General features: G+C 42.1%; 1 long non-coding RNA gene across 1 annotated transcript; it reads left to right on the top strand.

Annotated features, from left to right (window-relative positions):
• Positions 1 to 675: 675 nt before the first annotated feature.
• Positions 676 to 5,695, top strand: LOC144457979 (uncharacterized). The gene is made up of 3 exons (XR_013487552.1): positions 676 to 775; positions 1,260 to 1,350; positions 5,196 to 5,695. It is a non-coding gene; the product is annotated as an uncharacterized LOC144457979 (long non-coding RNA).
• The last annotated feature ends 12,611 nt before the right edge of the window (positions 5,696 to 18,306 follow it).

The raw sequence follows: 18,306 nt of genomic DNA, 5'->3' as shown, positions 1-18,306 counted from the left end.
GCTCACACCACTTGGATGAGATAGGAGCTATCAGCTCTATTCCTTCCCCTGAGATGGAGTACCACCAGGCATCACCATATGCACTGCTACTACCTTTGAAGATGTTCATGGGCTTACCCTATGCCCTACCTTTATGTCCTGCAGACTCCTGGCATCGTCCTCAGATCTACTGATGGAACAGAGGGACCCCTGGGTATTGCCATCTACTCTTTTGATGCATCCTTAGAATTTAGAGACTTTCCCTCCGCTCTGCAGCTGAAATTGCTTTTATAAGTCATCTCTCCTGATGGAAGTGTGAGCTCCAAGAGAGCAGAGGCTGTCTTGGTTTTTCTATTTGAATTCCTAGCACTTAGCCCAATATCTGATATTGTAGTAGTAAGAGCTTAATATATGCTTTTTCATTTATTCATTTGTTCTAGTTGGTTTTCCCCAAAATCAGTATAAAGATTATCTTGAACATAATTTGTGCTTTTCTCTCCCATGACAAACTCTTTATATGATGATGCTTTTATTTATTTATTTTTGCCTTTCCTCTTTTGTAAACAAACACACATGCACACAAACGCAAAATTTACCCACCAATGCAATGTAAAGGTTTCAGGAAATTATGCAAAAGTCAGAGTTGCAATACCCAAAGTTCTGGCTTGACTCATACTGCCTAGTTTCGTAGAGAAGGGCAGTGCTGTCTTACTGTACCGAGCCTAAACCAAGGACCCAGGTGATTTGCATCTACCATTGAGGGACAGCAAGATTCTGGCCCAATCAGACTGTCAAGGTAAGGTATTGAAGACTCAGTCATGTCTAGATTCTGATATGGTGGCAGCAAAGTTAGCTGAAACCAGTTTTATTTCCAAACTTAGCTGCTAGGAGGGGCAGGGAGAAAAATAGCAATCCTGAGTACCATCATTCTCCCAGTGGACTGCCTGTCAAACCATTTAGCCAGCTGCTTTGGAAAGAAGGGCTTATAGGAATTACCTATCATTCAAGGTGACTCAGGGTGAAAGCTTGAGTCATCTGGGGTCACACTGAGGGTCAGAAGCCAAATGATGTTGCTAGACAATTTCTAACCACTTTTCTCTCTCTGTCTCTGTGTGTGTGTCTCTCTTTCCTCCATTTTCTCTCTCTCTCTCTCTCTCTCTCTCTCTCTCTCTCTCTCTCTCTCTCTCTCTCTCTCTCTCTCTCTCTCTCTCTCTCTCTCTCTCTCTCTCTCTCTCCCCTTTCTTTCCTTCCTTCTTCCTATCTTTCTTTTGGAAAGACAGGCACGGGGAAGAAGATGAAAGGGAGAAAATGTATCAAATAAGTACGTACTCTGAAAATGTGGATCCCTTCTGCCCTCTAGTGGAGAAAGTGGTAAGTAACACCATATCCCAGAAAACAGCATAGTTTGCTCAGTTCCTTCTCCCAGATCAGGTAGGAGCTGGCTCACCTTACCTCCCAGTAGTTTCAGGGACTGCATTGAGTTTGCTGCTAGGTCCACGATGACAGAGTCAGTCCCAGCACAGGAAGAAGTTGAGCTTTGGGAAGTAAATGCCTCTTGATGACAAGACAGTGATGTCTTATCTGCAATACCCAAGTCATCACCTAGAGAGAACAGAACCCAGCCAGGGTTGCAGATTTAGGGGCCTGAATGAGCTAAGAGAAAGATGAGAGGGACTCAAGTTCTGTGCCTCACTGGGGAGGGGACCTCAATTTCCCTGTACTTGAATTTTCCAGAGTATTTGGATGTCCCACTAATCTCATTTTCTTTTCCAACCTATAATAATTTCTGTATATAGCTTATCTTCTCTGCTATAGGTGGTAAACTTTTGGAAGGAAGGGATGATGTCCGATTTCAATTTTGTAATCTCAGAGCTATCACAGTGTCTTGGACAAACTAAGTGCTTGATAATTCTTCCTAACTTCCCTATTTCTTTTTAAAATAAATTTTATTGATGCATTTTGGTTTATGTCACTCGTTTCCCCTATATCCCACCATCTCTTCCCCCTCTCCCAGAGAGCCATCATCCTTTTTAACAAAGAATTTTGAAAAAATTAAAAAAGAGGAAGAGAAAAAAATTTTCTTTTTCACAAAACTGATCAATGCATCTAAAAAAATTGACAATACATGCAATGATCCACCCGCTGCACATTTCCCATCCCTACTTCTGCAAAGGAGTAGGAGAAAGTGTTATCTCCTCTGTCTTCTCCGGAGCCAAGCTTATTCTTTGTAATTCTGCAACATTCATTTTCGATTATTTTGTCATGATTCTTTCCTTTTACGTTGTTTGGAGTCATCAAGTATATTGCTTTCTTATCTCCACTTACTTCATTTTGCATCTAATACATGTAACTTCCTTCTTCTGTTGAGTAGTTCACCATCCTCCCAGCTACCTGGGCTTATGACATAGGAGCCCAACGCTCACTTCTCCATCACATGCAATCAATTATTAAGCCACAATGATTTTGCCTCCAACATATCTACTTCTTCCAGCCTCTTTGCATTCACACACATGCAGAGCCACCTCCTCCGTTCAGGCCCTCATCACCTCTCCCCATGACTACTGCAAAAGCCCCCTAATAAGGTCATCTTTCCCCTCTCCTAGCCATCCTTCCCCCAGCTGCCAAATAGATATTCCTTTTGGTTTGGGTTTTTTTTTTTCCAAATAGATATTCCTAAAGCACAGATCTGATTCTGTCGTTCCCCTGCCAAGAAATTCTGACGGCTTCCTATTGCCTCCAGGAGAAAATACAAAGTACTCTGGTTGGCATTTAAAGCACTCCAGCCTTTTCTTTCCAGACTCATTAGATGTGACTGCCCCTCACCCAAAGTTCTAGCCAAACCCGGCTGCTTGCTCTTCCCCCACTGGACATTCTCTCTCTCACCTTGACGCTTTTGCCTGTGCTGGTGGTCAGGAGCCATCTTCTCTGCCTGGAGTGCACTACCTCCTCGATCGTGACTCCACCTCCTTTAAGGCTCAGCTCAAACTGACCCGGTGCAGCTCTGCCTCACTTAAATCCAATTCACCTGCAAGTCATTGAGTCATTGGTCTTCTTCTAAAACAAAAGCTGAGTAACAACCTCCTTTCCTGATGCCTGCCACCCCCGGCTGCCAGGGTCCACCTCGTCCCAGATTACTTTTATTTATTCATTTTAACTTTTTAATTATTTTTTACTTTTATTTATTTATATTTTGTATTTCTTTATCTATGCGCATGTTGTGCAGCCCTTTAATAAAAGGTAAACTTCTGGAAGGCAGCGACAGACTCATTTTTTTTTTTATACATCCAGAATCTAAGCACTGAACTTGGTATATAGTAAGTGGTTAACAAATGCTTGATGAATGCATTGGAAGAAAAACTGTCAGCTGGATGGAATTTGTTGAATGAAAAGGTGACCATTTGAAAGCTGGTTCTTTGGAGAATTGATCTGCTTCTGGATCCTCCCAAATTAGCAACAGAGTGGGGGTGGGAGGAAGGAAAGGGAATAAGCATTTATATTGCACCTATACCATATGCCAGACACCTTGCTAAGCAGTGTGATTCCCACAACCCTGTGTTTGAGGTAAGTGCTGTTATTACCTCCATTTTGTTGTTTTTCAGTCATGTCTAACATGTAACCCTAAATAGGGTTTTCTTGGTGAAGATACTGGAGTGGTTTGCCATTGCCTTCTCCAGCTTATTTTACAGATGAGGAAACTGAGGCAAACAAGTGACTTGCCCAGGGTCACACAGCTAGTAAATATCTGAGGGCAGATTTGAACTCAGGAAGATGAGTCTTCCTGACTCCAGACCTAGGCCTCTATCTACTATGCCACTGGATTCTAGTGGTAAAGGTAGTAGAAAGGAAAAGGGGTGGAAAAGGTAGAGAGGAAGGAGAGGCATTTACTAACCTAGACAGGAGCTGAACTCCGTAACTCCTAAGGTCCCTTCTAACTCTGATTGTTGTCAGACTCTAACCCATACATAGCCCAGGAGGATTGGCCAGGATTCTGGCTCCATCTCTGGACCAGCCCCTCCCATCCTTTACCTTCTCTGCTGCTGCTGCTTCCAGCATCCTCTCTTGGCAGTTTATTGGCTCCCCTTTACAGCCTTTGGCACCAAGGCCCAGGACTATAGCAATGATCTTCAACAGCAGGTACCCCAGGAAGCAAAGAATAAGGTTTGCTTGTACATTTCAGAGAAAGACGATGTGCGCTGCTTTGGAGAAATTTGAATTTAGAACCATCCTGCCATCTTTTGGTCATTTGTGGATTATGTCTGCTTTTTCTGCTCTCCTGTTTTCCAGGTCATTCACTTTTATTCCTGTGGAGTTGGAGAAATAAGAGAAAGCAGCAGTGGATACAGAACTAGGTTGAGAGTTAGAAGTGATTGTAGAGGGGTGGCTTTGTAATGTGGAAGACCAGGGTTCAAGACTTTTCTTTGATACATACAAGCAGTGTGACCAGGAACAAATTCATTTAACCCCTCAGTGTCTTGGGTTCCTCTCCCTTGGCTACTAACACCAAATTCCTGACTTTCCCATGATATCTTCTCCAAATTAGGAGATGTGTGGATAGTTGGAAATGACTGACTTCCTAGATCACTCCCCTAATTGGCTATAAGACAGAAACTTTGGCTAAAGCCTACCTTCACAGTTCTCATTATATTCTAGCCATCCTCATGAAGTCTGCTGCAAATCAGGTGGCGTTGGGAGTGAGGTTCCTACCCCACCTACCCCACTCACTCACTGAATCCTCAGTGCCAGGTCAAGATGTTCAAAGGCTGACCAATTAATCTCTCCAGGAAGTGGGGCACAGGTTCAGAGGTTGCTGGCCCCCCTGGAGAAGACTTAGGGCCAAGACAGAGGGACCAAAGGCAAGGGTGCCCCCCACCTGCAGTTGCAGTGGTAACCCCCTCCTTCCCTAAATGCCCCCCTATCACCTTCCAGGGAGGTGGGTATTTGTACAATACTATCCCTCACTGCCCCTTCCCCTGTACCACTGACCTTGGCAGGGCCCCAGGATGGACAAAGAAGATGTGACCCTTGACATTTCATGATAAGAGAAGTTTCCCTCTCCTTCCTTCCTTAGCTGACTCTGTGTTAAACCCTTAGGAACATTTTGAGAGAGGCAACTTTTGACCTCTGGGCTCTGGAAGTGGAAGAGAGCCCACCCCTCTAACAACAGACAATGCTTTCCTCTATAATATATGTAAAGAGTGATTTATTGTGTTTTTCAGGATCATACTCCCCAGTTACTGGCCCAGAGACAATTCCATCAGCAAACAATTTGTTCCTATTTGGAACCTTGCTCCAGGGTTAACCTGGCTTGGGATTCACCTATGGAAGATCAAGAGCCAGGCTCTGGGAGGCCACACCTGGAGCAGGAACTTCCCCCAGTACTTCCATGTGCAAAACAGGACATCCTCTGGAAGCACAAGAGCCAGTGGACTCCTAATAGTGAGTGATCCTTTTGAAGGATTTATGAAAATGGACCCATAAAAGAAAATCTTCCACTCTTTAAAAAAAAAGAAAAAGAAAACATATTACAGTTACAGATAAAAAAAAATTACAGATCAACTGCATGGATATAAGGAGTTTCCACACTGGGAAACTTATGGAATCGTAGGTTCTGACAAAAAAAATCATTAGGATGTTTTTCCTTAGATCAAGCCTAAATCTGCCCCTGCAACTTCTACCCGATGTTCCTAGAAAACCAAATACTATTCTTTTTTCATAAGCCGGCTCTTAAAGATATATATTTGAAGACAGCCAACAGGTCCTTTTTAACTCATCAGTAAATGTGACATTGCATCCCCAATACCTTCAGTCAATCTGTGAGCTCCTGATGCTTCACCAACATAATGTCCCTCCTCTGGAGGCTCTCCAGCTCAGCCAAACCCCTTCATGTTATAGGGAAGGAAGCAGACATAGGGAGGTTTAAAAAAAGACTTACCAGAAAGTCACACCTTAGGCCTATACTCCTGAACACCATCAATACTTCCCAGTTTCATCAGCAACCCCACCCCCCCTACGCCCGTATACACACAGCACACTTACACAGCCAAGCCAAGTGGCCTTTTCCTCTGTGAAATCACAAATTTTCATCCCTGATAAGGTTTCCCTGCCCCCCAGCTTCCCCACTAGCTCTCCCTCCCTAGGTGTTGCTGATTAACAAGCTGATTTCCCACCTGGTTCAGCCTTCGCCAGCCCTCTGGCCTGTTTCACAAGTACCTGCCAGCTGACCACTTCCTCCAGACTGCACCCTCTGCTCCTTTCCACAGCCTCTGAGGGGCTTAGCAAGGTCCCAAAGAGGCTTTCATCCCAACCCCATCTTTCATCTGGGGCTTTTAAAGTGCACCGAAGAGCATTAACTTTCAAAGAACCCCCAGGAAGAAGGCTGGAGGTAGGCATTACTGACCCCATTATGCTGGTGGTAAAACTGAGGCACTTGGAGATTAGTTATCAGTTGAGTTGCCTCAGGCTCCCGAGCAGGTTGGGCGCTAAGCCAGCCTGCTGCTTCTTTTGTTATAAACCACAGTTGACAAAAATCTCTGGGAGGGAGAGTAGGAAGGAGGGAGATAGAGGGTGGAGCTGGGATGTTGGTGGAGGGAAAAGTATTGATTCTTCAAAAAAGAAAGAATTTTGGGACATCACCCTTGTACACACACACAGCTAGCCTTGTCTCTTTGTCTCTTAGGGGTATACTTTTCACCTGTGAGCAAGAACATTCCTATGGGCTCAGCACTTGGGGACAAGGGGAGGGAAGGGGAAGACTAGGAGAAAGCAAAGATAAAGTCTCTGCCCTCTGGCATCTTGCAGTCTAATTGTAGGGACAAGATGAACACCAGAAAAAAAAAAGCTACAAAAGATGCTTTAGAACATATTACATTTCCCCTGGGTCTAGACAAGGTGGGGGGGGGGTTCAACTAAGTTTCAAAATGGGAAAGAGGGATTTCCACTGGCCAACAGGGTGAATGTTCTTCAAAAGACAAACACTTCATGGCCTCACAGTCAGAACTGGAAAGGACTTTAGAGATTAATTCAACTCCTATTTTTATTTTATTTTCAGTTCCAATTCCCTCCCTCCTTCTACCCATATCCCACCCTTGAGAAGGCAAGAAATACAATATTAATTACACATATAAAGTCACGTAAAACATATTTCCACATTAGTCACGTTCTGAAAAAAAAAAAGAGGAAAAAATATGCTTCAGTCTGAGGTCATCAGCAATCCCAACCCCTGATTTTACAGATGAGGACAATGAGGCCCAGAGAAGGTAAGGGAGCTGCCCAAGGTGGCATAGCTCAGACAGAGATGCGACAGAGATGAGCGTCAAGCCCAAGTGTTCCGACTTCAAAGCTCTCAGTCCATTCTGCTGCACCAAGTTCCTCCTTCCCAAACTCTTTATGGTGCCGTGGCCCTAGAATAAGCTGAAGACTCAGAACCCCAAGCTTCTAATTCTATGCTTAGACTCCCCTCATAAGGTACTAAATTTAATATTCTTATCATAACCTCTTGCCTCTATCTACAAGGGGCAAAGAACACATTTAGATATTGATTCCAAAGTTATCTCCCCATCCTTGTGAAGTAGGCGGGGTGTCAACGAGTTATCTAACTCAAACACTAAAACATTTCTGTGATCTTGGTGTGGGTATTCCCTCCAGTGGCACAGATGGCAGCCTATCTTATTATTCGACATCTCCCATAAGTTCACCATGGAGAGTGCCTTCCTATGAGTTCTCCTGATTGTTCCAAGGAGGCCTCATCTCTTCAGCTGCTAGGGGTCTCCTAAATTAACTTTGTGTTTACTTAGTGTTTATTTTGAGTCCTGTGTTAAGGTGACAGGGGGAAGCTAGGTGGTACAATGGATAAAGCAATGGGCCTCAGAAAGACCTGAGTTCAAATCCAGCCTCAAACACTAGCTGTGTGACCCTGGGCAAGTCCCTTAATCCTGTTTGCCTCAGTTTCCTCATCTGTAAAATAAGCTGGAGAAGGAAATAGAAAACCACTCTAGTATCTTTGCCAATCCCAGAAGGGGTCATGAAGAATCAGACATGACTGAAATGCCAGAATAACAACATTAAGGTGACAAATTACACTCCAATAAGATTGCTGTGTCCAATATCTCATAGCCATATGGCAACATCAGTGGATTGTTGGCATTGAAAAGAAGAGCTTTTGTGTTCAAGAGGCAGCTCAGAATTTGTAAAAAAGAGCTTTGTTCTTTCCTGAAGGCAATTTCGGTTCCTTCAGCTTTTCAATTCTAGCCTCATCTCAGTGTCCATCTGTGCACTCTGATTTACACACTATCAGGTAAACTCTGGAGATCATCCATTTCAGACACTTGTCAAAACTTTGCCAATAAACATTTTTCATCATCCACTTGTTCTTTCTAGTTTGGATGGTCAAGTCAGACTCTTGAGGGTGATTACAGATCACTTGCAGAAGGCTTTTTAGTGTTCTAGGGTTTGATTCAATCAACATAGAGTCATCTGCAAGCAGGGGCTCTGCTTAGAAGGAAGCTCTCTTCAACTTCCATTTTGCACTTCATTCTGTGATATCCAGCTTCAAAGTCATGTGTGGGAAACATTGGGATTCCCTAGGGAGCCCTTTTCTGGGTGTATCTTTAACCCTTTTGTATATACTGGGCTATGAAGTTGCCTGGCTGATGACATCTCATCCCCTCCTGGTCCTATTTCTGAACCTCTCTAGACTTGAAAATTCTTGCTGCTTCTACCGCTTATATCACTCTGGAACTTCTCTCAGCATCTGTATCCTACTCTCTGTGGAATACACACTCTAAAGTTCTCTGCACTTTTCTCGTTGGTGAAAGAGCCACCATTTTACCAGGGGGCCTAGGTCAGTCTGCCTTCCTTCCCTGAGTTTTTCTGGACTTGAAAATCGTGCTCTCACCCTCCTGCCCCTTCATCTCCCCGTCTTTGTCCCCTCCCCACTTTTTCAGATCTCTTTTGTCTCTTATCCCCCATTAGGATGTAAGCTCAGTGAAGGAAGGAACTGTCTTTCTTTTTGCTTGGCACAGTACCTAGCACAAAGTAAGTGTTTAATAAATGTGTGTTTATTTTCTCCCTTCACTCTGCCTACTTTTTACTAGATTCGGCCCAGGTTTGGGCTGGATGATGTCTCACTAAGCCTGGTAAGTGAAATCCTCCATTTTCTTGTTTTCTATCTCTTTGGGCCAAATGGATAACCCAAGTACTGATTTTCCTTTTTTGATGTAGCAAAGAGATTCCTTTCCTCTCTTGTGTCACTTTGTGGGAAAATGGTCTAATTAGAAAACATATCATTGAGGGACGAGATGACCTCAAAGGTATCACCCAACTTCGACATTCTATGATCACAATCAAAGAGACATATTAGGAGAAAAATACCATTCCTTTTTTAAGACCCAACGGCTAACTGAAATCTCTTATGGCAAAACCAACCGATAACATCCTTAAGCCTATTCTGGCCTCTTTTGGGCTCCAAATATAGTTTTGCTTTGGAGATCAGGATGAAGAGGGTGTACTCTTCAGGATGATTAATCTGTCACATTTCTTTGGCAATTGTACTTTACCTTACTCTTGGTTCTCATAGGATAATATATTTATAGACTATCTAATCCTTCATCTTTCCCATTTTACTGTTGAGGAAATTGAGGCCAAGAAAGGTCATCACAACCCAATGAAGCAGGTTCTATTGGTATTATTACCCCCATTTTATAGATGAGAAAACTGAGGTTCCATCAGGTTAAATGACTTACCCATGATCACACAAGCAGTAAGTGTCCAGGGTGGATATGAACCTAGTTTCTTCCTGCTTCTAATTGCAGTCCTCTTTCTGATACTCTATGCTGACCCTGGCTCACACAGCTAATACAGTTAACACACAGTTAGTAGTAACTAATGCTATTAACAACACAGTTAGGGGCAGCTAGGTGGCGCAGTGGATAGAGCACCAGCACTGGATTCAGGAGGACGTGAGTTCAAATCTGGCCTCAGACACATAATGCTTACTAGCTGTGTGACCCTGGGCAAGTCCCTTAACCCCATTGCCTAACCAAAAACAAAAAACAAAAAATAAAACCAAAAACACAGTTAATAACATGTTAAGTATTAACATGAGGCAGCATTATACGAGTTAAGTATTCTATGGTGCTGTTGTTCAGTAGTTTTTCAGTCTTGTCTGATTCTTCATGACCCCGTTTGGGATTTTCTTGGCAAAGAGTGATTTGCCATTTCCTCTTGCAGCTCATGTTACAGATGAGGAAACTGAGGCAAATGGGGATAAGTGACTTACCCAGGGTCACACAACTAGTAAGTGTCTGAGGCAGTATCTGAACTCGGGAAGATAAGTCTTCCTGACTCCAAGCCCAGCACTCTATCTACTGCGTCACCTAGCTGCCCAGTATTATATGAGGCAGGATTCAAACCAACGTCTTCCAAGGTCCAAGTATCTAGGCATAAAAATGATCACATTTCATTCTCTTCTCTCACCTTTCTTCTCCATTAATGGCAACTTTGCAAGTGCTGAGTTTGACGACTAGAGGCTGAGTCTGTGTATATGATCACTCATCTCTGAGTTTCGTGTATCAACTCGTGACTATACTCTATTCTCTGTGTTACTGTGTTTATGTGTGTGGCTATGTCATGTCTGTGAGTGCCACGTAGAGGAGAAGAAAGATGTGCCGGTGAATATTTGCCAGCTCCACATGGGAAAAAAAGTATGCATGACACACTTTCAGGTTTAATTTCCATTATTAACATTTCTCCATCATTCTTTTCATTCTAGACAATCAACAAAACTACAGATCAAGCCCTGATGTTATAGGTTGCTGATTTCTGAAGTGTAAATGCTCAGACTGAAAATTTAACAAGTGGCTTTCCAGTGTGAGCTGGTTCTAGCACACCCCTGGTGGTAGGCTCTCTGGGGAAGGAAAGAGCTTCCTTCCTCCCTTTCTCTTACCCTTATGGAAGAGGTGGTGGCTGGGTCCTTCAGAGTGATTTTATTTCCTGTGTCCCTCTGTCCTTTCTGTCCCCTCAATCCCCTCCCCCCCCAATGAATTTCCAACCTGGGCTCTTAAAAACAATTGTGGTAAATAATAATGATAGCATAGGCTCAAACGCTCTCTTGGCTCTGGGCACTCCTCTCTGTGACTTCTACCCCTCCTAAAACTCTGATGCTCACAAGACCTGGTATTGTAGCTGGGTTAGAGACAGCTGGGAAGAGAAAAGCACAAAAATACCATGGGGAAGATGGCTTCATTCTCTCTTCCCTTCAGTAGAAAGTTGGCACCCTTTAATAACAGCTCATAAAGGGCTCTAGGGCTGCAAGGCACTAGGGTTAACAGCCTGTGAGGTACGCAGGACAGCTGCCTTCTAAAGATGAGGGAGCAAACCCAGAGGAGCTCAAGTGCTCACACAGCTAGGTGAGTGACAGAGCAAGGACTTGAACCCAGGTCTCCTGAGATCCCTCATCTACCCCAACCCTAACTATCTCCCTACCCACCCACTCACATTCTATTACAACTTGCCTTCCCCTCCCCACCCCACCCTCATCTGTTTTCATATTCCTTTTCATCTCCAATAGCTTTGGAATGCAGTCTCTACCCATCCCCTCCCCCCCACCAATTATTGTCACCATCCCTAGAATCATCTGCCTGGTTAAGGAGGGAGATGGTGGTTCAGTGGATTGTTCTGTACTTGGAGTCATGAAGACCTGAGTTTTCAAGTCCTGCTTCAGATACTATCTGATCCTGGGCAAATTACTTAACCTCTCTTTGCCTCAGTTTCCCCAACTGTAAAATAGAGATACTAATAGCACTTAGCTCACAGGGTTGTTGTGAGGTTCAAATGAGATAGTAACCATAAAACACTTGGCACAGTGCCTGCCACATAGTAGGCACTATATAAGCCATAATTATTATTATTATTATTATTATTAAATAACACATGTAGAGGCCTTTGCCAACCTTAAAGCAATATATAAGTGCTATTATTATTAATCCAACCAGGCCACCCCTGTCACACACTCCTATATAAATTAGATCACCAACCAATCTTTCCACCTCTACCCTCTCCCTCTCCAGTCAATCCTTCATACCTCTACCAGAATAGTCTTTCTTTGTAAACAACTGGTCATTTCACTCTGCTCAAAAAATTTCAGGGCATTATTGTTGCTGACTGAGTAAAACAAAGCTCAAATTTCTATGCCTGGCATTCCAGGTCCTTCACAAATGGGCTCCAGCATCCTTTTCCAGACCTTACATACTTCCCTTTTAAGTGTTCTAACAGAACTGGCCTACTGGGCATTCCCAAACTTGAACCTGTCCCCTCCTGTCACCACACACTTGCACTGACTCTCCCCTAGGCAGCACAAGCCACATCACTGCAGTGCCCCAAAGGGTTACATCGGTGACATGCTCTGCAGGCAATCATGCTGAAGCCATCTGAACCTAGTCTTAAATTTTCAGGGTGAACATATCTACTTCAGCAGACACTACCAATCCGAGTCTGCTTTATTGTTGTGCTGATTGTCTAGACTTCAGAAAGTGATGCAGAAAATGTTAATAATGCAGATGAAATCTTAAAAGTGTGAAGTGCACATGTATTCCCCCACTTCCCCCGGAGAGCCAATTTACTACTAAATTTACATTTACTAGCACCTCTCTGCACAAGTGTCACAAAATACAATGACCAATACTGTTCCTGAGAACAGACAACGGAAATACTTTTTCTTCTTCCTAAAATCATCTTATACACACATATATATATATATATATATATATATATATGTATATATATATACATATACATAGTTATAGTTATAGAAATGTTTGTTTTATTTCATAAATTAAAAATAAAATAAAATAAAATAAAGAGGTGGGGAAGATATTTTTCAAAGACTGGTTTTGACCCTGGGTTTTACTTAATGTTTTTTCTTTGTTACAAAGGATGATGTAGTTGGGGGATGGGAGGGATACCAGAAAATAGCTGAGATGTAAAAAAAAAAAAAAACAACCAAAAAAAGCATTAATCAAAAACTTCCTTTAAAAAGAGCTGGAATGGGCCCTCAATTAGAAGGTGTCTGATCCAATCCAACCCTTTATTTTACAGTTGAAGAAACTGAGGCCCAAAGAATTTAAGTGACATGTTTAAGGTAGCATATTTAATAAGGGTCAAAGGCAGGATTTGAGGAGACTAGACTAATGTAATGCAACAAGAGATCGTAGTAAGATGGGTAGAAACAATAACATTCATGATGAAAGTACAGATTATATCTCTAAACGTGCAACATGGCAGCTAAAATGCCTAAGCTTTTCGTACTTCAATAGATGTGGGATCTCACTGATACTAATAATAGTCAGCATTTATGTAGTGCTCTAAGGTTTGCAAAGAGTTTTACAAATATCTCATTTGATCCTCACAGAGCTTTAGAGATAGGAATTATCTGTTGTTGTTCAGTCAGTGGGTCATGTCTGACTCTTTGTGACCCCGTGGACCGTGGCGTGCCAGGCCCTTTTATCCTCCACTATCTCTCAAAGTCTGTCCAGGTTCATGTTTATTGCTTCTACAACGCTATCTGTTCATCTTATTCTCTGACATCCCCTTCTCTTTTCGCCTTCAGTCCTTCCCAACATTGGAGTCTTGTCCAACGAATCCCATCTTCTCATTATGTGGCCAAAGTATTTAAGCTTCAGTATTTGACCTTCCAGTAAATAGTCTGAATCAAGTTTCTGAAACTGGATTTGAACTCAGGTCTTCCTGACTCCGGGTTTGGTACACTATCCACTAAGCCACCTAGCCATCAGAAAGTAATTATTATTATCCCCATTTTACAGTTGAGGAAACTGAGGCAGATAGAAGTTAAATGACTTGCCTGTAGTCACACAGCTAATATGTGTCTGAGGCAAGATTCAAACTCAAGTCTTCTTGATTCCAAGTCCACACTCTATGTGTATTGTGCTACCTAGCTATTAGATCAAATCCTGTTGATGTTTTCCTATTAAAATTTTTTTATTTTTCTTTATTTTCTTTATTTACTTATTTATTTCATGTACTTTATTTACTTATTTACTTCGTTTATAGTTATATATTTATTTATAATATTGTATATATATATAAATATAATATTTATAATATAATGATGACATATTTACATATTTACTTTATATACTTTATTTACTTATTTATTATCACCAATTAGAAATGTTTCAGCACCCAAAGAAGAACAAGAATTGTCATAGACTTGTCTGATTCTTGCCTGTGGTCTTAGGCAACATTCATAAAACGCTAGAGTCCAAGATGAGGGAGGTGATGGTCCCTCTCTACTCTGCCCTGGTCAGACTATGCCCAGAGCATCTGGACTCCCTTCGAGGAACCCTTCATTTGGCTTTGAGAAACTGGAGTGAATTTCTTACAGAGGAGGATGAGAGTACAGGATAACGTGCCATAGGAAAATCATTTGAAGGAACTGCGGATATTTAGCCTGGAGACTGGGGGAACAGGAGGGATAGGTTATCTATCTTCAAGTTTTAGAAATTTTGACTGTCATATAGAAGAAGAATTAACTTGTTCTACTGGTCTTCAGAGGGCAGAATGAGGAATAATTGGGTGAAAGTTACAGAGTGGCAATTTTAGCCTTGCCATAAAGACAATCTTTCTAACAATTTTCTTTTCTGGATAGGATGAGAATTAGCTGATGCATGGAGGAGGAAGGTGTGAGGATGCAAGCCAGTAAGCACCTCTCCTATGACCCAACCTGGAGGTTCCTCTCTGTATTGAAGATGGAATCAGAACCAAATGTAATCTTGATTAAGTTCGAGAAGAGTTAATAGTGGAATCAATCAATCAATCTATAAGCATTTAATTAAGTGCTTTCTCTGTGCTAAGCACTGTGCTCGGTGATGAGGGTACAAAGACAAAAGTGAGACAATCCTTCCAGAGCTTCCATTCTACCCTGCATCTGAATGCCTGTCTCAACCTTAGTACTGGCCACAAGTTAGATTTCCTGCCACTGTTTCCATTGTGATACTTTTGTCTTACCAACTAGACTGTAAGTTGCTTGAGGGCAAGGGTCAGATGTAGTGACTTATCTGTTTGTTCACCTCCACTGTCCTCTTATTCTTACTTTGTCTGGCATTCCTTTCCCTATCCCTCCCTTCCCACCATGGACACAGTGACCTAACAAAATGAAACTGCGTCATCCAAGAACCATAACTATTTTCTTTAGACATCAGAGCTTAAGTGTACCAGATAAAGGGAATGCTGAAGAGGACTCTTTTCTGAAGAAAGAGCAAAATGACTGACATAAACAGGGGAGGGAGGGAATAAGACAGAATTCATAGGATTTTAGATTTAGAGCTAGAAGGAACTGAAGAAATCTAGTCGTTTTTGTAGAGTAAGATAGAGTGCTTTCATTTCTATCCACATGCTACTGAAAAATCATGAAACTACGTGAACTAGGTCCACTAAAAGTTAAGTTTACATAATCTCAACTGGCCCCTTACTGTAGCAAGGCAATCCTTTCACACCTCCCAAATCAATTCAGTATCCTACTTACAGCAGTTTTCCCAAATCTTTTCATTCCTCATTAAGCTTCCCATAACACCTCTTCCCCCAACATCTCATCTGAGAACTTTGCCTCATATTTCATCAAAAAAAAAAAAACTGAGTCCATTCACCAAAAACTCCCTCTTCTCCTCTCCTCATCTCTTATCACTACCATGTTTTCCTTTCTTATCTCCTCCACCACTTTCACACTGAGGCTGCCCCTTCTGCTTGCCAAGGCTAAACTCTCTTACGTACACAAGTGATCCTTTTCCATCCTTTCTCCTCCAGCAGATTGTCCCCTCTGTCTTTCCCCCTCTTGGTAATCTTCAGTCTCTCCCTATCTAGTGAATGATTGACCTGTTGACTGCAAACACACCCGTGACTCCTTCATCTTTGTGTAACCTGAGCTTGGTATGTCCCTGTGTTCAGGTGAGGCAGGGTTGGGAGAGCCGGAGAGAAGAGATCCCAGCTTCTTCTGGCTTCCAGCTTTAAGAGATAAGACCTGTGATGCCAGTCTCTCTTCAGATCACTGACAGGAGAGAAAGACTCTTGGAAGAACCTGACATGAGAGGAGCTGGCAATCTCTTTTATGTCCCCGTCACCAATTGCTACACTAGAGACTCTGGAGAATTTTTCTTTTGGATGAGGTCTGGGACCCTCTCTCTTGGTTGAGTTTTGTTACCTTATTCCCAATGGGAGACAGCTCTGTATGGTCTGGTGTATATTCTCACATGTATGCTTTCTCTGATTTCTGTTCTGCTATCAACTTAGATAAATGGGCTTACTTGCTATTTGTTATGTGTGCTTGCTGTGGAACTGCTACTTGGTGGGAAGGGAGTCAAGCCTGTGTTATAAAGTGTGGCGCCTAACTTTCCCCATTAAAGAATAATAGAGATATTACTTTTAATATAATATGGATATTGATAGATTACTATCGAGACTTCAGTTTAGACCTTAAAGTTATTTCCCTTAGACTAACAATATTTAGAGGATTAGATAGATATAATTCTAGCCCAAATACCCTCCTCTTTCCAGCCTCTGACCCCAAACTCTTGCTCCCCTTCCTAGCAGGAATCACTCTCCCTTGGGGAAGGGGAGGAGGAAGATATTGTTGTCTCATGATGGGCCATACAACACCCGACGTTATACTTAAAAACTATCCCTTGATCCCATCATGTCTTCTAGCTGTTGTCTTATATCTCTCCTCTCTTTCATAGTTAAACGTCTTAAGAAAGTCATCTGCAATCAGCACCTCCACTTCTTTTCCTCTCAATTTTTTCTAAATCCTCTGTTGGTCTGGCTTCCAACATCATCATTCAACTGAAATTGTTCTCCCCAAAGTTACCAGTGATCTCTTAATCTAATCTTAAAAGGCCACATCTAAGGGCAGCTAGGTGGTACAGTGGATAGAGCACTGGCCCTGAAGTCAGAAGGATCTGAGTTCAAATCTGGCCTCAGACCAAACCCTTGTCACTTACTAGCCATGTGACCCTGGGCAGGTCACTTAATTCCTCCCCTGGATTCTCTCTTTTCCCTAGGTGTTTGTGACATTGCTTTCTCTTGGTTTTCCTCCTGCCCATTTGACTGCTCCTCCTTAATCTTTTTTGCTGGATCTTCCTCTAGGTCATCCTACTAACCGTGGTTGTCCTCCAATGGTCTCCCTTTAGCCATCTCCTCTCTTTGTGTTAGCTTGGTGATCTTATCAGCTTCCATGGATTCAACTATTGTTTCTATGCAGATGTTTTTCAAATCTATTTTTCCAGCCCTAACCTCTCTCAAGTCAGAAAGTCAGCTTCCTAGTCTTATATTGTCAATTGCCTACTGGACATCTCAAACTGAATGTCCTATAGATATCTCTCATTTTTAAAAAATACTCAATAAATATTTTTAAAATTTTTATTTTCAGTTCCAAATTCTCTCTTTCCCTCATCCCTTCCTCTCCCCATTGAGAAGGCAAGAAATATCATACCCATTATATATATGAATCTACTCAAAAATATTTCTGCATTAGTCATGTTCTGGGGAAATACAGCAAGGAAAATCAAGGGGAAAATATGCTTCGTTCTGCATTCTGAGTACTTCAGTTGTCTATCTGGAGGTGGATAGCATTTTTTCATCATGAGTCCTTTGGAGTTGTGGTGAATCATTGTATTAGTCAGTTACCAAATCTTTCGCAGTTGATCATCTTTATACTATGTCAAAGTGTATATTGTTCTCCTGGTTCTGCTCACTGTACTTAGCATCAGCTCATATAAGTCTTCCCAGGCCTTTTTCTGAAACCATTCCCTTCTTCATTTCATACAGCACAATAGCATTCCATCACATTTACATGCTATAACTTTTTCAGCCATTCCCCAATTAATGAACATCCTCTCAGTTTCCAATTCGTTGCTACCATTAAAAGAGCTGCTATAAATATTTTTTTACATACAGGTTCTTTTCCTTTTTCTTTGATCTCCTTGGAGTATAGACCTTTGCTGGGTCAATGGGTCTGCACAGTTTTATGGTCTTCTGAGCGTATTTCTCTATTGTTCTCCAGACTGGTTGGACTAGTTCACAGTTCCACCATTTTGTAGACATTCCAAACTCAACATGACCAAAATAGAACTCACAATCTTTCCCCCAAAACCCTGCCTTCTTCTTAACTTCCCCATTACTGTTGAGAATATCACCACATCTCCAATCATCCAGGCTCACAACCTCAGTGTTATTCTCTTCTTTGATTCTCTCTCATTCCCTATATCCAATCTGTTGCCATCTTATTGTTTCCACCTTCACAATATTTTTTTTTTTAGGCAA

The sequence above is a fragment of the Phascolarctos cinereus genome, unplaced genomic scaffold (genome assembly GCF_003287225.1).
Source record: "Phascolarctos cinereus isolate Bilbo 61053 unplaced genomic scaffold, phaCin_HiC Scaffold_5;HRSCAF=322, whole genome shotgun sequence".
NCBI classification, from domain to species: domain Eukaryota; kingdom Metazoa; phylum Chordata; class Mammalia; order Diprotodontia; family Phascolarctidae; genus Phascolarctos; species Phascolarctos cinereus.
Note: the sequence above shows the minus strand (reverse complement) of the source record. Positions and strands in the feature narration are given on the sequence as shown.